Consider the following 26,814-nt stretch of genomic DNA (forward strand, 5'->3'; position numbering starts at 1 on the left):
ACCATAATATCAAAAGCAAATTGCCAGATTCAGTCAAGCACAGCGACGTCCCTGAGGCCCGTCCAGCTCGGAGATCAAGCCTTTGATTAGCATGAAGAGAAAAGCGGAGGAAGCGAGCAGCAGCACCCCGTTTGCTTTGCTTTCCATTTCCCAATGCTCCCTCGAACAAGTTGACTTAATTAAGTGGACCAGCACCGGTCATTGTTGAAGTCGTTTCCCTTCTTTAATCAAGGAGGATTTAACACATCAGTGAACACATCCAGAGCCCAGCTTTTTTTCATTTTACATTTCAAATTTCATTTTCGTCAGCTTTTTCCGCATAGCTTGTAATTTTTTTTGACAGTTGTTTATTTGTGTGCTTACTTTTTTCTTTCTGATCTGTAAGAAGTGCTTCATAGTGAAGCTTCTTATTGGGTGCTTGAAAATGGGCATGTGTTTGATGGATAAACTCAACTCAGAAAATTTGCAGTCTGAGACAGGCACTACACCTTGCTTTTTGTAAAAAAAAAAAAAAAAAAAAAAGTCTGGACTGCCTTGCCTACCTGCTTATGTTTGGCTCTCCAGTCAATATAAATTTCACAGTCTACTGAAGCTGCTTGTCTCTGAGGGATGCACCCCCTATATTCAATATCGTGACTCTATCTCCTTTAATTGCTTTTTGAGAGGCCCGTGTAGTCCTCACCTTGGCAAGCTGGAGGCACTCTTCTGATGCATCGTGATGTGCACTTTTGGCTTAAGCGATTTAGAAGGTGCTGCAGCTCGATAAGAATGGTGGTGTAAATTTGTCTTGTAATTTTCTTTTTAATTTAGCATCAAATTGCTGCTTTAAGCATCTGAACAACATGCTTGTTATCTAATAACGCGATAACTGTTAAAGATAATTATAAGTATACTGTGTATATACCGCTATATTTTTTGGCAGTGAATGGGCACTAATGGCTTTCTAATGTTTCTAGTGGTGCATGCTGCACTGTTTTTATGACTGGGCAATCAAGGCATGTCGGCGTTGTAAAACAAATGTGAAACTCATCTTAGTATATACAGTTGTATGAAAAAGTATCTGAACCTTTTAGAATTTCTCACATTTCTGCATAAAATCGCCAGCAAATCTGATCTGATATTTGTCAAAATCACACAAATGAAAAAACAGTGTCTGCTTTAACAAAAACCACCCAACCACCCATTTAATATTTTGTTCCCCCCGCCCCTCACCCCACCCCCTCGGGCAGCAATAACGTCAACCAGACTCTTCCTGTAGCTGCAGATCAGTCTGGCACATCGATCATGACTAATCTTGGCCCATTCTACTCTACAAAACTGCCGTAGTTCAGTCAGATTTCTGGAATGTCTGGAATGAGTCATTCTCTTTAGGTCATGCCACAGCATCTCAATGGTGTTTTAGTCTGGACTTTGACTTGGCCACTCCAGAAAGTGAATTTGTTCTTCTGAAACCATTCTGAAGTTGATTTACGTCTGTGTTTTGGATCATTGTCTTGTTGCAGCATCCATCCTCTCTTTAGCTTCAACTGTCTGACAGACCGTCTCAGGTTTTCCTACAAAACATCCTAATAAACATTTGAATTAATTATTCCATTAAGAATTTAATTAGATTAATTAGATTGCAAGTTGTCCAGGCCCTGAGGCAGCAAAACAGCCCCAAATCATGATGCTCTCTTCACCATGTTTCACAGTGGGGATGAGGTGTTGGTGTTGGTGAGCTGTTCCAATTTTCCTCCACACATGACGTTGTGTGTTACTCCCAAACAATTAGACTTTGGTTTCATCAGTCCACAAAATATTTTGCCACAACTTGTGTGGAGTGTCCAAGTGCCTTTTTGCGAACATTAAATGAGCAACAATGTTTTTTTAGACAGCAGTGGCTTCCTCCGTGGAGTCCTCCCATGAACACCATTCATGGCCATAGTTTTACATATAGTTGATGTGTGCACAGAGATATCGGACTGTGCCAGTGATTTCTGTAAGTCTGTAGCAGACACTCTGGTTCTTTTTTTCCTCTCTGAGTATTCTGTGCTGAACTCTTGCCGTCATCTTTGGGGGACGGCCACTCCTTGGGAGAGAAGCAACAGTGGAAAACTCTCTCCATTTTTAGACAACTTCTATGACTGTCGATTGATGAACATCCAGACTTTTAGAGGTTTTGTATCCTTTCCCAGCTTTATACAAATCAGCAATCCTTGATCGCAGGTCTTCAGACAGCTCTTTTGACCGAGCCATGATGCCCATCAGACAATGCTTCTCATGAAGACATTTCTCACCAGGTGTCTGTTTTATAGTGGGCAGGGCAGCTTTAAACCACTCATCAGTGATTAGGCACACACCTGACTTAAAATGTTTGGTAAAAATTGGTTTCAATTGCTCTTAAAGTCTCCTTAGGCAGAGGGTTCACTTACTCATTTTCCCCCTTCTGTCATTGTTTGCATGCTATCCTCATTAAAATATGAAAACCTATAAATGTTTGGATGGTTTTTGTTCAAGCAGACACTGTGTTTTCATGTGTGTGATTTTGACAAAGATCAGATCCCGTTTGATGGTGATTTTATGCAGAAATGTGAGAAATTCCAAAAGGTTCAGATACTTTTTCATACCACTGTATGTTTGAAAATGTATGATGACAAGACAATAAGGTCTGAGGGAGAACCTTTAGACAGAGCAGACAAAGAACTTTGTCCAAGCTTATCATGTCTTTCTCGCCAGTAAACTGAGGAGAAAGGGCAGCGCATGAAGCCTGCCAGTTTAGACAGGAAAGGTGTAATCAATGTCAGATGAGCAACCTGTTTTCAATGAGGGAGGCGCAGGAGGGAAACAAATCATATAATCAGTTGACTTTCTGGGTAAATTTTAGTTGAAACAAGACTGCTGCCTTCAGTAAGTCCAGAGATGCATATTTTATCAAAAAAGTCAAAGTTGAACTTCTAAAAATCTGCAAGTTTGAGGTAATACTCGAATAAGTATGGTTTGGTAAGCAATCATAGGCAATTTACATTGTAAAAACAAACAGTCCATCTTAATAACGATGAAAAAAAAAAGAAAACTTTGCAAAACTCTTACGATCGCTCATACCCCCAAAATTACCTCATTCAAAAAAATATATATATATTTTTTGTAGGATTCGTAACTTAATTGTTATAAGTTCAATAAAATTTTGGAGCATTTGAAGTTGGCTGACCGATATTTCATTTTTTTTTATACTCCTTTGATTTTAATGCTACTGTATTAATGTTAGTACTTTAAAGGTTTAAAAGTACTGTACAATTCAAGTGAAAAGCCATTTACCATTTTATTCATACTATTTTTTTGTTTTTTTTTAGTTAGACGTGAAATTTTATTTTGTTACTTAAACATTTCCATATGTGAGTTGTTTGTTGTCAAATATCCCCCCCCCCCCAACTACTTTAAGTTGTCATTAACATGTGAAATGATTGTGTGAGAGCGGTGGACCCCCACAAGACTCCAGTCATGCAATCGCATTTGTAATTTAAACCCCTAAAAGATGTCAACTCCATATGCCCAGTTTCTCCCCTCTAGTGCAATAATCTGAGAGCACTAAAAGCTGTACCTTTTCTGGATGGACAAGTACCCTGATCAAGCTTGCTGATTTTGGCCCACATTACCTTCTGACAGATCTGAGTTCATGCATTAAGTAGATACAAAGCCAAGTCCATCATTATGGGTCTATTTCAGTCCTTTAAACCATCCATAAACCTCTGCCACATCTGGACTGCAATGCCGTCCTTAACTCAGGTTGACACTTGACATCTCAACTCCACCCTGTACATGTTCACTTTGAAAAGTAGATTTAGTAGGCTTGGAATGTAAACACTTTGCGACAATCCTATCTGTACAGTATAGCTACAACCTTCATGAAATTTACGATTCTAGGGATAACGAAAATATTATCAGCTACACCTGTACACTTACTACAGCTGAAGAAAATAAAATACTAAGGGTGTAACGGTACATGTATTTGTATTGAACCGTTTCGGTTCGGGGTCCTCAGTTCGGTCCGAGGGCGTACCGAACGAGTTTCTGACGAAATGTAAAGTGCTGTCAAATTTAACGCGTTAACGGGCGGTAATTAATTTTTTTGAATTAATCACGTTAAAATATTTGACGCATTTAACGCAAGCGCGGAATGCCCGCTCATGCTTCTCATAATCCCACTGTTACATCCCACAAACGGCTGCTAAGGGCGTAACATAAAACGAGATACACACACAAGTTGCAAGTGGACACAAATTTATTCACACAAGTCGAACTCGCAATGAACAAAATATACAAAATGCGGAAGAAGCTGGCTTCAGCGTAAGCCCAGGCCAAAACAAACAAAATGAAACTACACTTGAACCCCACCCGCTAAGTAAACCCTGATCGTAAAAAAGAAAAAACAATACAGCCACTAACCTGGCTTCTACACTATACAAAACGGGTTGAACGAAAACGGCAGTTTACCTCTACTGCTGCGGTGCTCTTATTTACAGTGGTGAACAAAAACGATCCGATAACGAACACAAAATACCTCACCGAAAGAGCGGGAGTGTAACAAATTAGCGATCAAATGCACAGGTGAATGAATAGCGAGCAAACAGCTGGCGAGGAGGTACGCGGCACGTATGCTGTCAAATGCGAAGTTGCGAACTCTGAGTGTTGACTGTAAAATGACAAGCGGTCAGATGACTTTTGTTAACGCTGCCTTTATTTGGTTAACAAGACTCAGGCACAATACAACACACACGCAGGTATGAAAGCTCAAACAACGGCCTAATAGTATTACCCAGAGCCATATTACCGTGTATCGGATTAGCTGCCGTAAAGCAAGTGTTGTTATTGCCGCAAATGTAAACAGAGCGCTGCATAATGGATACATGTCAGACAGCGGCTAGTTCGGGTGGCCCGTCAGCTGCGGTGACGTCGTCAGCCCGTCCGGCTTCAATCAGAGTACGCCACGTTGGGAGGGGACGCAGCCAGCTGGCGGACGCGGCGATCAGATGACTGACAGTCTCAAAAAAGATAACAATTAAACGGCCAGGGCTGTCGCACCACTCAGAAGTGCAGTGAGCAGCGTGGTAACGGTTAAATGTTAACATGGAAGATGGTTGGCCCTCTGGGTGGGGAATTCAAATTAAAAAAGAATATAGATGGAACAACTCTTCACTTCAGTGTTGCAACTGTTCAATTTTGCACATCAGATATTTATTTTAAAGAAAAAGTCTTAGCCAAAGTTATTTTTATTTTGTTTTTCAAAATATCTACATTTCAGAATATTGTATTTTCTATTTTTGAGCAGAATTCTAGCTTTGTATAGGCTAATGTTCCTATTGTTGAAAGCACAAAAGTGTGTAATAAACAACTAGCACATTTATATTTTGCATTTTGTTTTCTTACTGTACCGAAAATGAAATGAACCGTGACCTCAAAACCGAGGTACGTACCGAACCGAGATTTTTGTGTACCGTTACACCCCTATAAAATACTATTGAATTGTAACCATAATGTACTCTTCAGCTGCCCCTCCCTTTTGAGTTGAAATCAAGGCCAAATCTACTGGGACTACAGGATATGGGTCACCTTTGCCACAATGCATAAGCTTACCATTGGCTTTGCAGGTTGCAGTGCTCACTTGTTTACTGGAAATACAACTCACCTGCATGTTTTCATTCATCTTCTGAACCGCTTATCCTCACAAGGGTTGCAGGGGTGCTAAGGCCTGTCCCAACTAACGGGTAGAAGGTAGGGTTCACCATTAACTGGTTGCCAGCCAGTCACAGGGCACATGGAGACAAACAACCATTCATGCACACACTCACCCGCTACGGACAATTTGGAGTGATCAGTCAGCCTACCATGCATATTTTTGGGATGTAGGACAAAGCAGGAATACCCGGAGACAACCTGCGCAGGCACAGCGAGAACATGCAAACTCCACCCTGGGAGGATGGAGCTGGGATTGAACCAACAATACTAGAACTGTGAGGCGGACATCATATCTTTTCAGTACCGGACCTTCTTTTTCAGAGTGACAAAGAAAGCTTTAACTTCAGGTAGCTGTCTAACTGTATCAGTGTTGTTTTTGGTAGCCATTTTTTATTTTCGTCTTAGTCTTTGTCTTTTGGACAAAAATACTTATTGGTCTTTGTCATATTTTAGTAATTTCAAAATGTGTTCGTCTTTGTTGAATTTTGGTCAGCGAAAACTCAAATTTCGTCTGGTTTTAGTCGACAATTCTCAAAATATTTTCGTCTATAATCTTCAAAAGTTTTAGTCCATGAATAAATAAATAAATAAATAAATAAAAGGTTTCCCAACAATTTTGAATGAACATGACAGACAAGTACATAACTGTAGAATCTACGATATCACCATTTTCTTGATGATAATACATACTCAGCAGGAAAACACATTATTTGCAATTCATAAAACTCACCTGGATGCCCTGAACTGTATGTAAAATGTTTTCCAATAGTTTAACCGAGTCACTGTACTAAATGCAGATGCTAATGCGAACACTATGCTAACGCTACAAGTTAGTTTAGTGTGATCACATAACACAGACTTTTAAAGGCTAAAAGCAACATGGCATATCTAACCAAGATGAAAGCAAAATTTACCAAGCAGCACCTGACACAGGTTTCACAAAAGAAGCCTGGAATGGGCACAGACCAGTAAGTAAGCATGTGTGTAAGGCTAGGCGGGAGTCTGGCGGGAGGCGCAGAACATCACATGAGTGACACGACCAAACAATACTAAATGCGTGCTAACTACACATACAATAATAAAATATCACACATTGTGAATTTATGACGGAAACTATGGCGAATTTAATCTCGTTCTGGTGTTATCAGACGACAACTGGTATCGTCATGAAAAAAATTGATCAATGCCGAAATATTTTCGTAGTCGTCATCGTTGACGAAAACAACAGTGATATGTCGTTCTCTTTTAACACTGAGTCATTTTCATTGCGCTTTCAGTCAACCAGCATAAATATCCTTGTATATTAAAAAAAAAAAAAAATCACAAAAATAAAAAAAAGTTCTGCCGTGCATCCATTCTGACTTCTTGTCAGCAGTTCACTGTTTATCTCTGGGAGTGTCTTTTTACTACCGCTTCGTCACTTAATCTAGTCAATGTTTGAAGGGTTATTACAGTAGTTCACACCACACATTCCAGTGGTTACATTCTATCCACTCAACTGATGTCACTTTAATTAGTCAATTTGCTGTGATCAAGATGTAGATTGCATCACATGATTGTGTGTCACTAGCTGGCAAAAATCTTAAAGCAAAACCAAAAGCACTGAATATTCAAGTCTGTGAGGTGAGGTCTGACGTTAATCTTTGATTATTAGCCTCTTCTCAAATTGTGTACGTGTGGGTGTTCTCTCATGAGAAAACCAACAGAAGCACCATTGTGATAGAGGTGTGCTATGTTGAAAACCAGACTACGGGTACATTGATATTAAACTGACAGAGTGAGGAAATGGACATGAGTGAGTTGGATGTCTGTGAACACCTCTAACCTAATTATCAAATTCCAGAGCAACACCATCGAACTGTTACGGTTGCTGTATTTCTCCGATGAGTAACCTTACATCATACTATGTTAGATAACTCTTTGAACCTATTTTGTCCAATTAGTCACAAACTGTTTACACTTCGGAATGTATTCAAGACATACTGTATGCTGAACTCCGGTAAAATGCCAGGATTTAAATGGTTAGCCCTTATCAGTGTTGGGAGTAACGCCGTTATAAATAACGCCCTTACGTAACGGCGTTATTTTTTCAGTAACGGGGTAATCTAACTAATTACTTTTTCCGCCGTTACAACGCCGTTACCGTTACTGACGGTCAAAAGTGGTGCGTTACTTACTCTAAATAAATTGAAGAAACTACCAGCCGTGTCGAGTCGACTCTCTGCTCTGTTGATTTGTCATCCAAGACTTGGGGTGCGTTCAGGTTCGAGAATAGCGCACGTACTTCTGACTCCAAGCTGTTTGTCTCTGCTCATTCAATTAGACAATGCTTTCCAAAGTTTGGTAACGTTTCTGTGTTTGCTACACCTGATGCTAGCCTCGTTCCCATCTCCCACTGTCAGCCAGCAATAATTCTGCTTCTATCTTGAGGACGGCAGGCGCTTTGAAGGTGACGTGAATTGTCGGGAAACGAGCCTACCTAAATGCAGCCCCTCGAGAGATGCGATGGAAGTGATATGATTGGCTGAGGGTTAGAGTCATGTGTCGTGGTAAGCCAATCAGAGCCGGTGATTTCACAAGCAAACCGGAACAGCGCGTGCGGCAAACACACATACGCAAAACGGATGCACAGGGTCGGGATGGCATTCAGAAGAAAAATTGTCCTTTAAGAGGTGGAGATATAGACACTATTTCAAGTTTGTCGAAATTAAAGGAAAGAACCTGCATGTAATGTGTAATTTATGTCCCGGGGCAAAGCTTTTGTCGACATCTGTGGTAAGCAATTCAAATCTGCTGAAGCACCTAACAAGTTAACTACCTGTCTGTTCTTCTCTATTCCACTGACTCGAACACTGCTCACAAAATTTCAAATTCTTTGACATACAACAAGTTCTTTTTAAAGTAACGGAAATAGTTACTTTCCCTGGTAACTAGTTACTTTTACTATAGAGTAATTCAGTTACTAACTCAGTTACTTTTTGGAAGAAGTAGTGAGTAATGTAACTAATTACTTTTTTAAAGTAACATGCCCAACACTGGCTCTTATGTCTGAGAGCAATTTCCTGGGTCGCCAACACAGGACAAGTCTGAAAGTGTACAACCCGGGTAATTCCCGGTACATCTCCCCATGTCTGTAAGCCATGACACAGGCAAATCCCGAGTCACATTACATGTGAATTTAGCGGGATTTTCATCTACAAGGGGCTATAGTGTATGTATTCCTCCAGTGCCTACTCATGCGCATTTGTTAAATGTAAATTAAGGCATCAAAGAATACTCACTTATATATTTGGCATAACTGTATTTTTGTCCTCTCACTATAACCCATCAGCCACATTAGTAAGACAGAAGTTTAATAATAAAAAAAATCCTATCATCACATATCCTGCTTGAATAATTTTAAAAGAATAACGGCATCAATTCAAAATGGCTTGAGACATCATTTTGCTCTTGACTCTCACTCCTATATTATGCTATGCATCATTGTCTTTGGAAAAATATGCTCCCACCTTAATTGCAATTCTTCAATCTGTGACTACAATCTTTACAATTGATAGAAATAGCATGGATAGTATATAAAATGTGCTTGTTATGTGGTTCTCCTGTATTTACCATTCGGCTTAGTGGGGTTCAAAGGGAATCAACTGCTGATTGGGTGGTCCTATGTTTGATAACGTCAAAGTAGTATGTGTGATTCTGTAACATATGCCACCTGTATTTAATGCATATGTAAAGGTGATTAAAAGTGTGCTTCTATTATTTTCACAGTTCAGACAAAATTGAGAGTGACAGAATTGCCTACCATCAATAAGAGTTAAACCCTCTTGGAATTCTCAGTTTCCTAAAGCAGTTAAGGCTCTTTACCCTTTCACACTGAAACAGTTAAATCACAGGATCACAGTGTTTGGGATTCCTGGCATGGCAGTAAGACTCTATATTAGAATGTGCTGAAATCAGTCTTGACTGCACTTTGCGGCCCCTTCTGACGGGGTTACACCTGTACAGCATCCCGAGTCAGGTTACAAGCCTGGCTCGCCAAAAGACTGAGGACATAGTGTTGTCTGTCCGTCTTGTGTTTCATGAACATGTTGTTGCATCTGTTGCTTCATCCAAAGCGCTCTTCACAAGGCTTAAAATACAAGATGAGATGAATTTCTTTCTCCCTGCCAGTGTATTATCTTCTCTTATGGACTTACAGTATATTTACAACATCGGTGCTTATCTTAAGCCCCCCCCCAAAAGTGTGTATAAATGATTCCACATGTTAAACCCATGTAAAACTAAATTGCACCTCACCAGGGAAAAAGAGGACTTAGATCTATAGATTATTTCTGACATGCTTGGGAGACTCATCAGTTTTATGAACATTTTCGTGAATGTATAGAAAGTTTGTCAAGCAGGCAATGAAACTACAAACCTGGCAATGTTTTATAAATTGTGTGTGAAAAAAAGAAATTGTGAGACAGTATATGCATGTATAGAAATCACATTTCCTTTTTCTGGACTGCTGTTTGAGCTGAACTGAAAATATTCTTTGATGTTGCAAAGTCACAAGTCAAATAATGGTCCAGATAGAAGTTTGTTGATGCAATTCAAACCACAGTTTCATAAGCCATATGCAATTTACAGAGCACTAACTGTATTTTTCTCTCATCTGTCAAATGATGGTGAAGCGGCAGTATCTCATATATGCATTTAAGATAGATTTGGGACAAAATATTGTTAACGATATATCAAGATACGAAACGTCACAATACGCATCAAGTTTGAAAAAAATGGATCCCGTTATAATTAAGGGAGTCCCAAAAAAAAATCACCTTTAACGGACAAACGCTCAACGTTATAATGGTTACTGAGCGAGAGATTTACCCCTCTTCAAAAGACTGGAAAATAAATGTGTGTATGAGACAGGCAGGTACCTGGCGGTTGCTCTTCTGTGTGCTAGTTATTTTTTAGAGCGAGAGGGGAAGAGAGATAGTTTGTTGCTCCTTGTCTTTCAGTTGTCCAGCAATAGTTTTATGTCATGTCAATTGAAAAATGTCCTGGGTGTGTTGCCAAGTCCTGTGTGCGTCTATAAGAGATGACTACACGAACCCTCTTGTACTGTTTAGCCTTTTTTTGTTGTTTTTGAGATGTTAACGGTTATGGCTGAGCGCTAAGCTAATTAGCGAATTCGCTAACGTGTATTTCCATGTCCATTTGTCCGTTGTTTGTTGGTGTACAAAAGTTACTCCATATGCAGAATGTGTAAAACCATGATTAAGTACAGCGGTAACACTACAAACGTGCGAAATAATACAGAAATCTGTGAGAGCAAAGTATATTGGTTAAAAGAAGCCTTATATCTAAAGGCACTTTGTTTCCAGAAAATATGGAATTCATTCCACCTATGTAAATGTTATTGTATTGTTGAGGGGCATAAGTACTGCCTTTAAAATGGTTAATGTTTTTGCACTTTCTTGTAAAAAGAAAAAGAAAAAAAGAACCAGTTTCAGAGTGCTTTTTGTTGTATGGGCATGTTTCCATCATTGCTGTTGAATCATTAGGACATTTTAAACAAATAATGGACGCAAATTTGTTTGGCTACTTTATTAATTAGTAATGCACAATGCATCGGTAACCGTGATAATCATCAATACCGTGATCATCGTTCAGTAATCGAATTGTAGCACCCTGAATTGTAATCGAATCGAATAGTGGGGTGCTTAAGATGGCACACCCCTAGTTATAATGCATAAATGCACTGCCACATGTTTTGAGCTGTAAAGTCCAAAAATACTTTAGTCAAATTGAAAGTTATTTGCAACCTCAGGGCTACATTGCATGCTGGGAGGCATGAGGCGCGAGTTGCCAATATTTTAGGACAACAACAGTATTGACAGTTGGTGGCAGCAGCGATTGTCTGTCTCTTCCAAGGGAAGTGAGAGATTGAGCAGTGAAGGCCAAATGAAGCTTCTTGATGAGTGTTCATTCTCTCTCAAGTGGTCTTGAAGCCCAAGAGGTCAACAGTGTTTAGAATTCTTTGGCTATTTGTTTAAGAAAATATGAATGTGCTTGTGCTACTTGCTATATGAACAACAACTGATATAAGGATTAAAAAAAAAAAATCATCGTTAGGCTTTAAGCGATTTTTATTTTTTTCTTGGAAAGTGTTTCACTAGCTCTAGATGACATCCGTTCACAGCCCGAAATCCACAAAATGTGAGATGAAAGGCAATCACCATTGCGTTTTGCGGCCGGTTTATACTGCATGTGCAACTGAAACAAAAATTAGTTTTAATTGCAATTTTTTAAACAATTTTTGATATCATATCATGATGTATTGTATCGCGACCCTGGCATATCGAGGTGCATCGTGTAGTGAGTTTAGCTCTGTCATCATATACCAAATGTAAGCAATGGTTAACTTATCAAGGTGCTCTTCTTAGGAGTTTGAACTACTTTGCTCATTCCCTTAATAGCTTTCTGTTTCCTCTTCACTCCATTGATAGACTTTGTAGCAACTTGTAACTAATTCAAATACTATTGTTACCATGTAATACTGTATTTAAACAGTTATGAACAAACTTTCTTTCCATGAGTATTTAACTAATTTGGCACAAATCCTGGACTGCTTTTGTGCTACTTGAAAAAAACGATGCTTGGTTTTAGCAAACTGCAAAAACTGTCACATTTTCATTCCTGTCATGAGGTTTTGCCAATGCTTGCGTATATTGTGTAGGTGTGTTAAAGGAGGGAGATATGGAAAACAAGCTAGATAGGGGCTCTCGAGGACCGGGATTGGGCACCCCTGGTGTAGATAGTAGGGCTGTAACAAAGCAAAATCTTACAATACGATTGGCGTCACTGTTCTTGAGTCACAATTCAATACACAACACGATTTTTTAAAATATGAAAAATATTTTATTTAAATTACATTAATACTAACATTTAATGGAAAAAAACACCTGAAAATTTAACACTAATCTGCAAAATAAATAAATACAACTACAGTGGTACCCCAACATATGAACACATCGACATACGATTCTTTCGACATCTGATGTAAAATTTGACTCGTCGTTTTTCTCGAAATAGGACGACATGCTCGAAATACGACGATTTGCAACAACATTGCAATTTCATTTTTTTTCTGCAAGACGGCCACACGACAAATTATCTTGTGAGAGAAATAAACATGAGTCCCAAGAGGGTTAGTGCAGGTGGTGAAAAAGGAAAAAGGTGACGCTTACCATTAAAATTATGTTGGAAATTATAGAAAATATGAACTTGCTGTGCGCATCAGTGAATGGTCTCGACAATAGGGCCGGAACATGTCTACGATCTCAACGTTCCTTCTCTGACTTCTGTTCGCCAGTCTTTATAAGTTAAGGTGACAATTATTATTATTGTAATATCGGCAAGGGGGTCACCAGCCTCGTCAGGTTTTTATTCATATGTTTCAGAACTTGTGCAACACAACACGGTTACTGTCCGCCATAACCGACACTTACAACAACAGAACATAAAAAGTAAAAACTTCCACTCTTCAACACCTCTCTCGTCAGTCACATGGTGCGTTCCGGAACAGCATGCAAAACACAACCACCACATTAGAACCCGATTCATTACACTATTATTATTATTCTGATTTAAAGTCATAATTTGTTTGTTTTGATATTTTTAATTGCTATTTGTAATTTTACCTGGAGTATTTATGAAGGATATAGCGTAGGTTTTTGGGCTGTGGAAGAATTAATCGAATTAGAATGTATTCTTATGGGAGAAAATCGCGCTCGACATACAACCACTTAGACTTACAAACCGGGTCCTGGAATGAATTAAATTCGTATGTAGAGGTACCACTGTAAAACAATTCTCTACACCCCCACTCATTAAAAAAAAAAAAAATAATAAACAAGAATAATGCTTTGGAGTCAAGTTTATATTCCCCTGGGTGCAAATTACCACTTCAGGGCAGATTTAGAAAATAAATTCAAAATATATCAAGAAAATGTCAAGAAATATGCATGACATTTTATGACAACATGTTCAGCCATTGTGCATGTAAAGACTTATGCAATGAACTAATGCCTAAATATTGTGGGGCGGAGGGGGTGAGGGACTATTCAATAGAGACTAATACATTTTTAATTAATTTGAAATAAGCAATCGATAATGTGGGAAACATAACGGAACTGTACAAAGTAATTTGCATGGATCGACCAATGCATTGGCAACTTGTTCAAAGAAACGAGAAACTGCTTTTTTGATGTGCCCAAGTGACACATTCTTGTGAAAGTTAAAGGAGTAGTTTTGAGAACTTCAGTTCTGATCTGTGAAATGTACTGAAGCGACTGAGAACATTTTAACGGTGCACAGAGGATTTTCAATTTTAGGCTAACCTGAATCAGCCATCTTTCTCATTACTGCCTTGACGTAATGTTGGCTTGTGTCATCGACTCACAGGATGTAAACAGAGCTGTATGTGCGCGAGCCAAAGTGGGCAGTATGCATGCGCATGACAAGAGACAAGGCTGTGGGTTTAGTGAAGGCAAAAGTGCACATAAGCGGTTGCGGGAGAGAAGTATTGATGATCCCAGAAGAAACTGGCGAGTGATAACTGGCATTTGTTGTTGAAAATAAGTCACATGGCTAACAAAATCCCTCCCTTTTTAGTGAATCCACATGGCTGTCATTTCATTTACCGTTGTGCATAACCCTTGCAAAATGAAATTAAGGGTATTACTACCCGAATAACTATAACTCTTTTCTTTTGAGAGTCTATTTCAATGCAGGAAGGCAGTTGCCAGCTTCGAACTAGAAAACACTTGGTTTGAAGGTCTTGAAGGTGTGTCACAATTTTATCGTCTCACGCCACGAAACTGAATCGTTACTCCGAGATTCACAATTTCCGATTTTGATACACGTATCGTTACAGGCTAGTAGATATGTATATGAAATGCGTGAAAGTGGGTCAAAAAGATCAATTGGGATGTTGCAAACCTGACTGGGCAGTTCAAGGCCATATCATCCCACTCTGATTTACAACATGAATATAATCTATTACCCTGTTTGTGTCAGTGGGGAATTTGAGTTACAGTTATGGCATTCAGCACTCACTCTGGACTTAATGCTTTGAACTATATTAATGACTCGGAAAAACATGTTTCCTTCTATAACACTTGCATATATATATACAGTGGGGAGAACAAGTATTTGATACACTGCCAAGTGTATCAAATACTTGTTCTCCCCACTGTATATATATATATATATATATATATATATATATATATATGTATATATAGTTAATGCAACAATAATAATAACAATATTTTTTATTTTTGTTGTTGACTGAAAACATCTGTACTATATTAAATCTGTTACAATTTGTTTTACTTTATAAAATGTGGTGTTTCATTACAAATGAATAATCAAATTGGTTTTCCAAGTTGGAAAAAATGTCTAATACACGCTTTAAAAAAATCTCATTTGGTTATCAGCTCCAAATGTCATTACCAGGAAATAAAACTTAATAAAAATGTTGTCTGATATAAATTTATTGATGTTTATATTTTTCTTCATTTTGGCATTTGAAGATGGAGGCTTTTGCTTAGCTACATATCAGAATGTTTTATCTTTGAATAAATAAATTTCTACATTAATTATTTAATGGGCATTTCATACTGAGAAAAAACATACGGAACTACCATCCGAGGACATTCAAAAGCAGAAGAGTCAGTTACTTCATTATTTATTTAGATATAACTCATTAGTATGGCAACATGAAGAAAAAAAAGAGACCTTGTATTCAACTTAATTCAACAGTTCATTCCTGTTAATCATTTTAGCAGGTTTGTGTCCCCGATTTCTCATAGGGTCATGAAGAAGACGGTGATGAGTTTGTACATTTTCTCATGAGGAAATGAGGCTGTTTGGATGACGCTGAAGAATTAAGCCAATAGGAGCACTAGAGCAATACAACACACACACTTTGATGTCTTTGTGGTCTTGTGGTTTTGAAATGCTGATTTGTAGATTTCCCTTTTCCTTCTGATGGCCTGTTTTGGGAGTAGGTGTTAATTGTAATGTGTGGTGGATGAACTAAAGTTAACATCCATTGAAAGTTGGCTGGAGCCAGCATTGACCCCCTGGAAGGCTGTTTTTGTGAATGACCCATCCTTTTTGACTCTCCCGTAGCGGTGCCTCCTCATGATTGGTGACGGAGTGAAACAGGGGAACTCTGGCATGCAGTTCCCCTTGTTGTTGTTGTTTGGCTTCACCCACATACTTTTCCCATATGAAGGACCTAAAGCTGCAGGGGTGCATGTGTAGGTTTGGGTCTTATTCAGAGAAGTTCATTCACGCTCTGGGAGACCTGGGTATGGGGGGCCGTTAGGGACATAATTCAGGATTACCTTTCACACACACTTATCAAACGTTCTCACACACTCTATTGAAACATTTTCTGCGCACGTATAGATGTGAGATTCTCGCACGCATACATGTGATATTCACGCACACATACATACGAGACGCGTGCACGAATACATGTGAAATATTTTTTGCGCACGCATATATATGAAATCCTTGCACGCTTACATGTGAGACCCGCGCGCGCATATATATGAAATCCTTTCACGCTTACATGTGAGACCTGCGCGCGCATGTATATGAAATCCTTTCACGCTTACATGTGAGACCAGCGCGCGCGCGCGCATATATATGAAATCCTTTCACGCTTACATGTGAGACCAGCGCGCGCGCATATATATGAAATCCTTTCACGCTTACATGTGAGACCAGCGCGCGCGCATATATATGAAATCCTTTCACGCTTACATGTGAGACCAGCGCGCGCGCATATATATGAAATCCTTTCACGCTTACATGTGAGACCAGCGCGCGCGCATATATATGAAATCCTTTCACGCTTACATGTGAGACCAGCGCGCGCGCATATATATGAAATCCTTTCACGCTTACATGTGAGACCAGCGCGCGCGCATATATATGAAATCCTTTCACGCTTACATGTGAGACCAGCGCGCGCGCATATATATGAAATCCTTTCACGCTTACATGTGAGACCAGCGCGCGCGCATATATATGAAATCCTTTCACGCTTACATGTGAGACCAGCGCGCGCGCATATATATGAAATCCTTTCACGCTTACATGTGAGACCAGCGCGCGCGCATATATATGAAATCCTTTCACGCTTACATGTGAGACCAGCGCGCGCGCATATATATGAAATCCTTTCACGCTTACATGTGAGACCAGCGCGCGCGCATATATATGAAATCCTTTCACGCTTACATGTGAGACCAGCGCACGCGCATATATATGAAATCCTTTCACGCTTACATGTGAGACACTCACGCGCATGAATGTGAAATCTTTGCGCTTATACATGTGAGACACTTACGCGCATACATGTGGAATACTTTTTGCGCACGCACACATGTGAAACAATATTTTGGGTGCCATGTTTGTACTACATGTCGAATCCATTTTGACTGGGAGTGGATGGAAAGGAAGATCGGATGTCTAACACTGTCATTACCAGCCGTGAAGTTAAAGCTGGCAGTATTTTTATGCTCCTAAATGTTTCCCATTCAGGAACAGCTCTAACTGTCAACACGTTGCAAAAATGAAACCTGGGTGGCTCAGGGTGCGTCATTGAGATTCGGCGTCTGTTGTTGTACGGCTGGCGCTGCATTAACTTACCATCACTTCCAGCGAATGTCGACGGAACGCGGGTCCAGAGCATAGCTGCAATCAGCACGAAGTACCGCAAAATATTTGCATAAATATATAGAAATAATGTATATATATACACATACATATATACACACATACACTATACAGGGTGATGAAAAAAAGAATGGGCCAAAACCATTGCGGTAAATTGGGGGGGCAATAACTACATTGACACAAGTATTGTATATTTTTGTTTTTATTTCATGCTTTACAAGTGCTCAATGTGACCACCAGCAGCATCACGGACAATCAAGCTGATATGACTAAATTTGTTAACTTACTTGATAAAGAGACTTTCTTATCAAATTAACAATTTAATTAATCATTTCAGTCTATGTCAATGATTTTGAAAGGAATAAATGTGTGATTTTGGCACATTGTTTTTGAATCACCCTGCACATACACACATACATCATATGTACAAACATAAATTATATATACAAACATTCCTTATATATAATTATATTATGTACATATAATATGTGGTCAATAAACCTTACTGCGACATTTTATTCTTATACTTTAACACTGTCTTGCATCTGTGAATAAACACAATTTGCACTTCAGTCTACAAGGCATATATATTTGGCAATTGGAAACAAGGTGGGATGGTTTTTTTTATTTCAAAACAGTTCCAATGGACTTCTTCAAATCTGAAATTTTACCTTTTTCATCAGTCATATGCAAACTGATATTGACAATCAAACCACACTCGGTATAGTAGCTTAAGATCCATTTTTATATACATATTCAGTAACTTAAGTACTGTGGAGGGGGGGGACAAGTTAGTCCCTCACATGCCGTTTTACTGAATTCTCATCCCACATGCAAAACAAACATTATTTCTTTTACACATTTTAAACAACGAACCAACCACAACAATATTGCACTCAAACCAGTGTGGATAAACTAATGATTTGTTGTAGTGTGGGACATTTCCAACACCGTATATCCTGGTCTGCTCGCGTTGTCGTAGCGGAACTGTTGCCCCGATGCGAGGCTAGCTGCAAAGGCTACCCCAAGATGCATCGGCGTGCCCGGGCATCAGTCTCGGGGTTCCCGCGCAGCGTGCGAAAACTCTACCACCGAGCCACCAATACTTGCAATGGAAGACGGGCAGCACGCTGAAATGATTAATCACAGGGTACACAAAGAGACAGACGACCATTGGCACCCACATTCATACCGTCACTGAGTGGCAATTTATCCTGTGCTTCTCTTTGTCGATATCAGCAGGTAACCTGGACTCGTCCGGATACTGGCCTCCATTTAAATGTGCCAAAAGCCGGAGGAACAGTTGACGCCCACTTCAATTGTGTCATAAGCTACAATGTAGCTTATTGGTCAAACTAACGTCTTTTCCTCCACGACCTTAGAAAATAAAAGCAGGCAAATTAGGTTAAAGAGGAAAAAAGGTGATTATACAAAAATAAACAGGTCCATGACCCATATTTATATTATATATGTATTTATACTTTTAAGAATATTGCCAAACTTGACTGATCCTTCATACAAGTAAATACACTGCCAATGGGAAAACCCATTGGCAGTGTATCAAATACTTGTTCTCCCCACTGTATATATCCCTTCTGTCGCACTAACGTATTATTTGGAAAAGGCCCAATAATGAATCGTAATATGCAGCCCTTTTACACTGTCTACTAAAATACCGTGTACACTCATAACTGAGAACCTCACACAACTACACAAGTCTTTTTTTTTTTTCCGAAAGTAATGCTAAAAATAATAGAATTTTCCAAAAATTACATTTCGGTATAAAAAATGATAGAGAAATACACACTATTATTTCTAGATTCATTTAACAGTTTTATCCAGGAAAAAAATGATTGGAAAGATTTGGTGTTATACATTGCTGCACACTTTTTAAAAGATAATACATTTCCTATGAATATTCAGAAACATTTTCAAAAAGGTAAGGCCACTTAGAACCCCAGAGGTATTGATATGTTGGTGAAAAAAACAAAAACTTGTAAAGACATAACATGATTTTTTTTTTTTTTTTTTTTTAAGGGTTGGAAAGGATATTTTTAACGTTTAATTTTTTAAAACCAAAGACAGAGACTTGTCACAGATAGCTTTGTTACAATGTAATAAAAAAAAAAAAAGCAAGTCTGGTAGTTTTCAGATAAATTGCTATCGTTATTAATGCATGTGATAGAATATTTTATCCAAGCAATAATTTGCTCATCCCACTAGTAATTTCTTTTGCTTATGTGAACAAGAATTTTGTTTTGATGTTACTAAGTATGGAATAGTAATATACACAGGTTCAACTCAAGGAGCAAGGGCAGCTAGTAAGAAAATACAACAACAACATTTATTCAAAGTACTACAGAACTCACAAAATCATATAATCCCCAAAATATACACAAACTATCTAAATAAAAAATATTGAATTTGAACAGTCCCTTCAAAGTCTTTTGCTGCTGTGCCTCAATGTCTGTTGTACTATTCAGTGTATGTGTGTACTATCGGGATAGTGTGACTGTATATTGTGTGAAGAATTTTGTAGTGAAGGTGACCTTATCTGCTTTGGGTGATGCTCCAACAGTTGGCTGAAGTTGAAAAAAATTGGTCCTCAATCCCTCATTGAATCAGGCCGAATCCTCCTTGACATCAATTCTGTCTGTCAGATGTAGATCCAGCAATTAAAAACAAACAATCTGCATATCAAGAACTTAATTTTCAACCAACCATAGAATGTACAGCATGGCAAGTATAACCTACAATACTGGTCAAAATTGGTCGTTTCCCACATTTTCTTCCCACTATTTGTTCATGAATTGTACAGTGACTGATACTAGCCCACCTATCGATAATACTTTCCAAAAATGCATCAACATACAACATTAACTTATTTGTATTTGAAAAAATAACATCTTACTATATTTCCAATTTCCTCCAATTGTTTTTTAGACAAAGAAAAGACACAATATCTTGTAACTCAACTCTACAGGAAAACGTGTCTATGACATATCCTCTTGCATAGTAGCATAAAGCATAGCAACTCACCAGACACTTGTATCACACAGAACTCAGATGTAATTCGCTGATTAGAGCAGTCTGGAACTCGTCTGCAACAAAATCAACCTTTTATGGTTTCGCGTACATGAAATTGAAATATGTTTTTTCGAAACCATTACCAGTTTTTCTTTGGTTTGAAAGAGGTCGCGCTAGCGTTAGCGTTTTCTCCATTAGCGTTCATAGCATCTTCATTTCCCAAAATGCAACGCTCATATACCTGGTTTTAGTGCAATGCAAGATCATATAATGCCATCTAGTGGACGTTTTAACTAACAGCAGTCATCAAAAATACAGTTTTAAATAAAAACCATAAACTATACCTTTATCAGTGTTCCACTTCATTATAGAATGTAGGCTAGTACTGAATGTGTGTGAATATGTAGTTCGATTTCATCCCTGCTGACCCTTATATCGATTATAATTTGATGCTGATGAGGCCGCACAATACTTTGGACTTCCTTACAATCTCAGCCAAGTAACATCTTGAAACATATTTATTCAGACAGGCTTTCTTCCTCATAATTCCATTATTCTTTTTAATTTAACATTGTTGTGGGTTTTATCTGTATGTGTGTATTTTAACTTATTTTTTACCTTTTACCTTGTACGGCAATCTTGAGTGTCCTGAAAGACACCTAAAAATAAAATGTAATATTATTGTTGTTGTTTTTTAATGCCACGTTTAAAACACACAATATAATTTATTCAATAATGCTAAAAAAATCTTAAACTTTATTTAGATCTATCTTTATCAAGCTTAAAATATATGTGCTAATGAAAATATCTTGCTTTCTTGATTATTCAACCATTCAATTTATTATAATTCAATGGCATGCATCAATGTGGATACTTATAATTACCCCCATACTTATAATTACCGAGACTTATGTCTGATAGCTTTTTAAGTCATACGTATCTGTACAGATGTTTTCACATGCATTTATACGAACGTTTGACCAAGGAATGTGAGATATTTTTCAGTCTTATGTGTGAGAGGTTATTCACTTGTGTGTATAAGAGGCTCTCAGTAATGAGACTGCACAGAATCTCACTTGTGTGTAGAAGAGCATCTCACAAATGACAGTGCACGGCATTTCAGTAGATAGTATACGAGGCATTTTATAGTAGGAAGCTGTACTGGTCCTTTTCAAAATAAAAGTATTTACGGCGGAAGCGATATATTTTTACTTGTATAAAGCATCATTCAAGCTTGGCAACATTCTTAATAGAATAAATACATATATATCATCTAAATATGTGTCGTGGACCTTTTTTTGGTGTGTAAAATCACCCTTTTCCTATTTAACATAATGTGCCTGCTTTTATTTTGTAAAATCGTGAGGGGGTGACGTTAGTTTGACCAATAAGCTACATTGTAGCTTCTGACGCAATTGACGTGGGCGTCGACTGTTCCTCCGGTGTTTGGCCCATTGAAATGGAGGCCTCGGGACGCTATTGTGGACGAATCCAGGTTTCTTATCGATTTCGACCAAGGAAGCGCGGGATGAATTGTCACTCAATGACGGTATGAATACGATGTGGGTGCCAATGCTCGTCTGTTTCTTTGTGTTCCCTTTGATTATTCATTTCAGCGTGCCGCCCGTCTTCCATTGCAAGTATTGGTGGCTCGGTGGTATAGTTCTCGCACGCCGCGCGGGCACTCCGAGACAGATGCCCGGGCACGCCGATGTATCGTGGGGTAGCCTTTGCAGCTAGCCTAGCATCGTGGAACCAGTTCTTCAACGACAACGCGAGCAGACCTGGATATACGGTGTTGGAAATGTCCCACACAACAACAAATAATTTTTATTATATTTATTTATACCACACTGGTTTGAGCGCAGTATTGTTTTGGTTGGTTTGTTGTTTAAAATGTGTAAAAGAAATAATGTTTGTTTCGCTTCTGAGATGAGAATTCAGTAAACAACATGTGAGCTACTAACTTGCCCCATCCCCAGTACTTAAGTTAATGAGTATGTATATAAAAATGTATCTTTAACTTTAACTACTACACCGAGTATGGTTTGATAGTCAATATCAGTTTGCATATGATTGATGAAAAAGGTAAAATTTCAAATTTGAAGAAGTCCATTGGAACTGTATTTTGAAATATTAAAAAAAATAAAAGTGTTGCACCCCCCACCTCGTTTCCAATTGCCAAATAAATATGCCTTGGAGGCTGAAGTGCAAATTGTGTGTTTATTCACAGATGCAAGACAGTATTACAGTTTATGAATAAAATGTCGCAGTATAGTTTATTGACCGCATATTATGTGTACATAATTTTATATAGTGAATATGTATATAATATGTTTATATATATATATATATGATGTATGTGCAGGGTGATTAAAAATCAATGTGCCAAAATCATCACGCATTTATTCATTTCAAAATTATTGAAATAGACTGAAATTATTACATTTTTAATTAAATAAAGTACTTACTTTTTTTTTTTTTTTTTTTTTTACTTTAACAAGTAAGTAATCTTAACGAATTAAGTCATATCGGCTTGATTGTCTGTGATGCTGCTGGTGGTCACATTGAGCACTTGTAAAGCATGAAATAAAAACAAAAATATACAATACTTGTGTCAATGTAGTTATTGCCCCCCCAATTTACCACAATGGTTTTGGCCCATTCTTTTTTTCATCACCCTGTATAGTGTATGTGTGTATATATGTATGTGTATATATATACATTATTTCTATATATTTATGCAAATATTTTGCGGTACTTCGTGCTGATTGCAGCTATGCTCTGGACCCACGTTCCGTCGACATTCGCTGGAAGTGATGGTAAGTTAATGCAGCGCCAGCCGTACAACAACAGACGCCGAATCTCAATGACGCACCCTGAGCCACCTAGGTTTCATTTTTGCAACGTGTTGACAGTTAGAGCTGTTTCTGAATGGGAAACATTTAGGAGCATAAAAATACTGCCAGCTTTAACTTCACGGCTGGTAATGACAGTGTTAGACATCCGATCTTCCTTTCCATCCACTCCCAGTCAAAATGGATTCGACATGTAGTACAAACATGGCACCCAAAATATTGTTTCACATGTGTGCGTGCGCAAAAAGTATTCCACATGTATGCGCGTAAGTGTCTCACATGTATAAGCGCAAAGATTTCACATTCATGCGCGTGAGTGTCTCACATGTAAGCGTGAAAGGATTTCATATATATGCGCGCGCGCTGGTCTCACATGTAAGCGTGAAAGGATTTCATATATATGCGCGCGCGCTGGTCTCACATGTAAGCGTGAAAGGATTTCATATATATGCGCGCGCGCTGGTCTCACATGTAAGCGTGAAAGGATTTCATATATATGCGCGCGCGCTGGTCTCACATGTAAGCGTGAAAGGATTTCATATATATGCGCGCGCGCTGGTCTCACATGTAAGCGTGAAAGGATTTCATATATATGCGCGCGCGCTGGTCTCACATGTAAGCGTGAAAGGATTTCATATATATGCGCGCGCGCTGGTCTCACATGTAAGCGTGAAAGGATTTCATATATATGCGCGCGCGCTGGTCTCACATGTAAGCGTGAAAGGATTTCATATATATGCGCGCGCGCTGGTCTCACATGTAAGCGTGAAAGGATTTCATATATATGCGCGCGCGCTGGTCTCACATGTAAGCGTGAAAGGATTTCATATATATGCGCGCGCGCTGGTCTCACATGTAAGCGTGAAAGGATTTCATATATATGCGCGCGCGCTGGTCTCACATGTAAGCGTGAAAGGATTTCATATATATGCGCGCGCGCGCGCTGGTCTCACATGTAAGCGTGAAAGGATTTCATATACATGCGCGCGCAGGTCTCACATGTAAGCGTGAAAGGATTTCATATATATGCGCGCGCGGGTCTCACATGTAAGCGTGCAAGGATTTCATATATATGCGTGCGCAAAAAATATTTCACATGTATTCGTGCACGCGTCTCGTATGTATGTGTGCGTGAATATCACATGTATGCGTGCGAGAATCTCACATCTATACGTGCGCAGAAAATGTTTCAATAGAGTGTGTGAGAACGTTTGATAAGTGTGTGTGAAAGGTAATCCTGAATTATGTCCCTAACGGCCCCCCATACCTGGGGGTGGCCATCAAACTGGCATCAGACTTTTTTTGGTCAATGAATGTGGTGCACAACCTCCCGCTGGACCTCCTCTGTGAATCTTATAGATTCCCCAGTCCACGTTCAAAAAGCACACTGTGAAGCTGTAAAGAAAAGACAGCAGGTTAGAATAGATGTGAAAAATGAGGTCCTTACATCGAAAGAAAAAGAAGTAGCGGTTTAAATACTCGACCCATTCTGACATTGTGCTGAACCGAACACGGATGACATGTTGCAAAGATAAAATAACAAAGGAATATCACGGGGGACTCGGGGGGAGTGTTGGTAAAACTATTTGGTAATATCCTAATGTTGCTTATTATTTTTTGAGTCACACCTTATTTTGATTGTCTCATTTTATTGCTTGTTTGAGCAAGATGCTAAGCTCTCAGCTGTGAGAACCCTCATCGTTTTGTAAATCTTTGAGAGAAGAAGCTGGTACATAAGTAGTAAAGACAATGTTTGACTCCACAACTGCTTGTTTTTTGACTTAACCATTCAATGGAAAGGTAATGAATATTTTATTGCCACTTTACCACGTGGCCATCAGTGTCCATTTAATATCCCCCCAGGGAAGTCCTGTGGTGTTTCCCAGAGTTCCCAAGTTGCCAGTTTTGCATTTCCTCTCTGAAAGACAAACGACCTGGAGTCCAAGATGAACTACTCTGACCGATTGAGGCAGAGACAGATAAATGTGCACAGAAAAAGAAGGCAGCCAGGATAGGTGTTGTGAAGCCATCTAACCTCCTTGTTTCTCCCTATTTTGCCATCAAACCTCCTTGTTTTTCCCTAAGTCTTTCCCCTGTGCCATAGCTTGGTTCAAGTTCCACTCCCTCTCTCTTCATACCCTATTTACAGTGGGGCAAATAAGTATTTAGTCAACCACTAATTGTGCAAGTTCTCCCACTTGAAAATATTAGAGAGGCCTGTAATTGTCAACGTGGGTAAACCTCAACCATGAGAGACAGAATGTGGAAAAAAAACTAGAAAATCAAATTGTTTGATTTTTAAAGAATTAATTTACAAATCATGGTGGAAAATAAGTATTTGGTCAATACCAAAAGTTCATCTCAATACTTGGTTATGTACCCTTTGTTGGCAAAAACGGAGGCCAAATGTTTTCTGTAACTCTTCACAAGCTTTTCACACACTGTTGCTGGTATTTTGACCCATTCCTCCATGCAGATCTCCTCTAGAGCATTGATGTTTTGGGGCTGTCGTTGGGCAATGCGGACTTTCAACTCCCTCCACAGATTTTCTATGGGGTTGAGATCTGGAAATGCTTGAAATCCTTGAAATGCTTCTTACGAAGCCACCCCTTTGTTGCCCTGGCTGTGTGTTTCGGATCATTGTCATGCTGAAAGACCCAGCCACGTCTCATCTTCAATGCCCTTGCTGATGGAAGGAGATTTTCACTCAAAATCTCTCGATACATGGCCCCATTCATTCTTTCTTTTACACAGATCAGTCGTCCTGGTCCCTTTGCAGAAAAACAGCCCCAAAGCATGAGGTTTCCACCCCCATGCTTCACAGTGGGTTTGGTGTTCTTCGGATGCAATTCTGTATTCTTTCTCCTCCAAACACGAGAGCCTGTGTTTCTACCAAAAAGTTCTATTTTGGTTTCATCTGACCATAACACATTCTCCCAGTCCTCTTCTGGATCATCCAAATGCTGTCTAGCGAACCGCAGACGGGCCTGGACGTGTACTGGATTCGGCAGGGGGACACGTCTGGCAGTGCAGGATTTGAGTCCCTGGCGGTGCATTGTGTTACTGATAGTAGCCTTTGTTACTGTGGTCCCAGCTCTCTGTAGGTCATTCACAAGTTACCCCCTTGTGGTTCTGGGATTTTTGCTCACCGTTCTTGTTATCATTTTGACGCCACGGGTTGAGATCTTGCATGGAGCCCCAGATCGAGGGAGATTATCTGTGGTCTTGTATGTCTTCCATTTTGTAATAATTGCTCCCACAGTTGATTTCTTTACACCAAGCGTTTTACCTATTTCAGTCTTCCCAGCCTGGTGCGGGTCTACAATTTTGTCTCTGGTGTCCTTCGACAGCTCTTTGGTCTTGGCCAAAGTGGAGTTTGGAGTGTGACTGACTGAAGTTGTCGACAGGTGTCTTTTATACCGATAATGGGTTAAAACAGGTGCCATTAGTACAGGTAACAAGTGGAGCCTTGTTA

The 26,814-nt window shown here is 39.1% G+C and overlaps 1 protein-coding gene and 1 long non-coding RNA gene across 6 annotated transcripts in view; one reads left to right on the plus strand and one right to left on the minus strand.

The window, feature by feature from the left end:
- LOC130921499 (semaphorin-3F-like) overlaps positions 1 to 26,814 on the plus strand; it is an 85,109-nt gene that overhangs the window by 4,073 nt on the left and 54,222 nt on the right. The gene's annotated exons all lie outside the window — the stretch shown is intronic.
- LOC130921500 (uncharacterized) lies at positions 17,066 to 20,918 on the minus strand. 2 transcript variants are annotated; one of them, XR_009064367.1, is made up of 5 exons: positions 20,625 to 20,918; positions 20,494 to 20,555; positions 20,004 to 20,107; positions 18,647 to 18,831; positions 17,066 to 18,584 (listed from the first exon to the last, which is right to left on the minus strand). It is a non-coding gene; the product is annotated as an uncharacterized LOC130921500 (long non-coding RNA). The 2 variants fall into 2 exon arrangements; XR_009064366.1 differs by having other exon boundaries at positions 17,066 to 18,831.

The sequence above is a fragment of the Corythoichthys intestinalis genome, chromosome 9, assembly GCF_030265065.1.
Source record: "Corythoichthys intestinalis isolate RoL2023-P3 chromosome 9, ASM3026506v1, whole genome shotgun sequence".
In the NCBI taxonomy this organism is placed as follows: Eukaryota; Metazoa; Chordata; class Actinopteri; order Syngnathiformes; family Syngnathidae; genus Corythoichthys; species Corythoichthys intestinalis.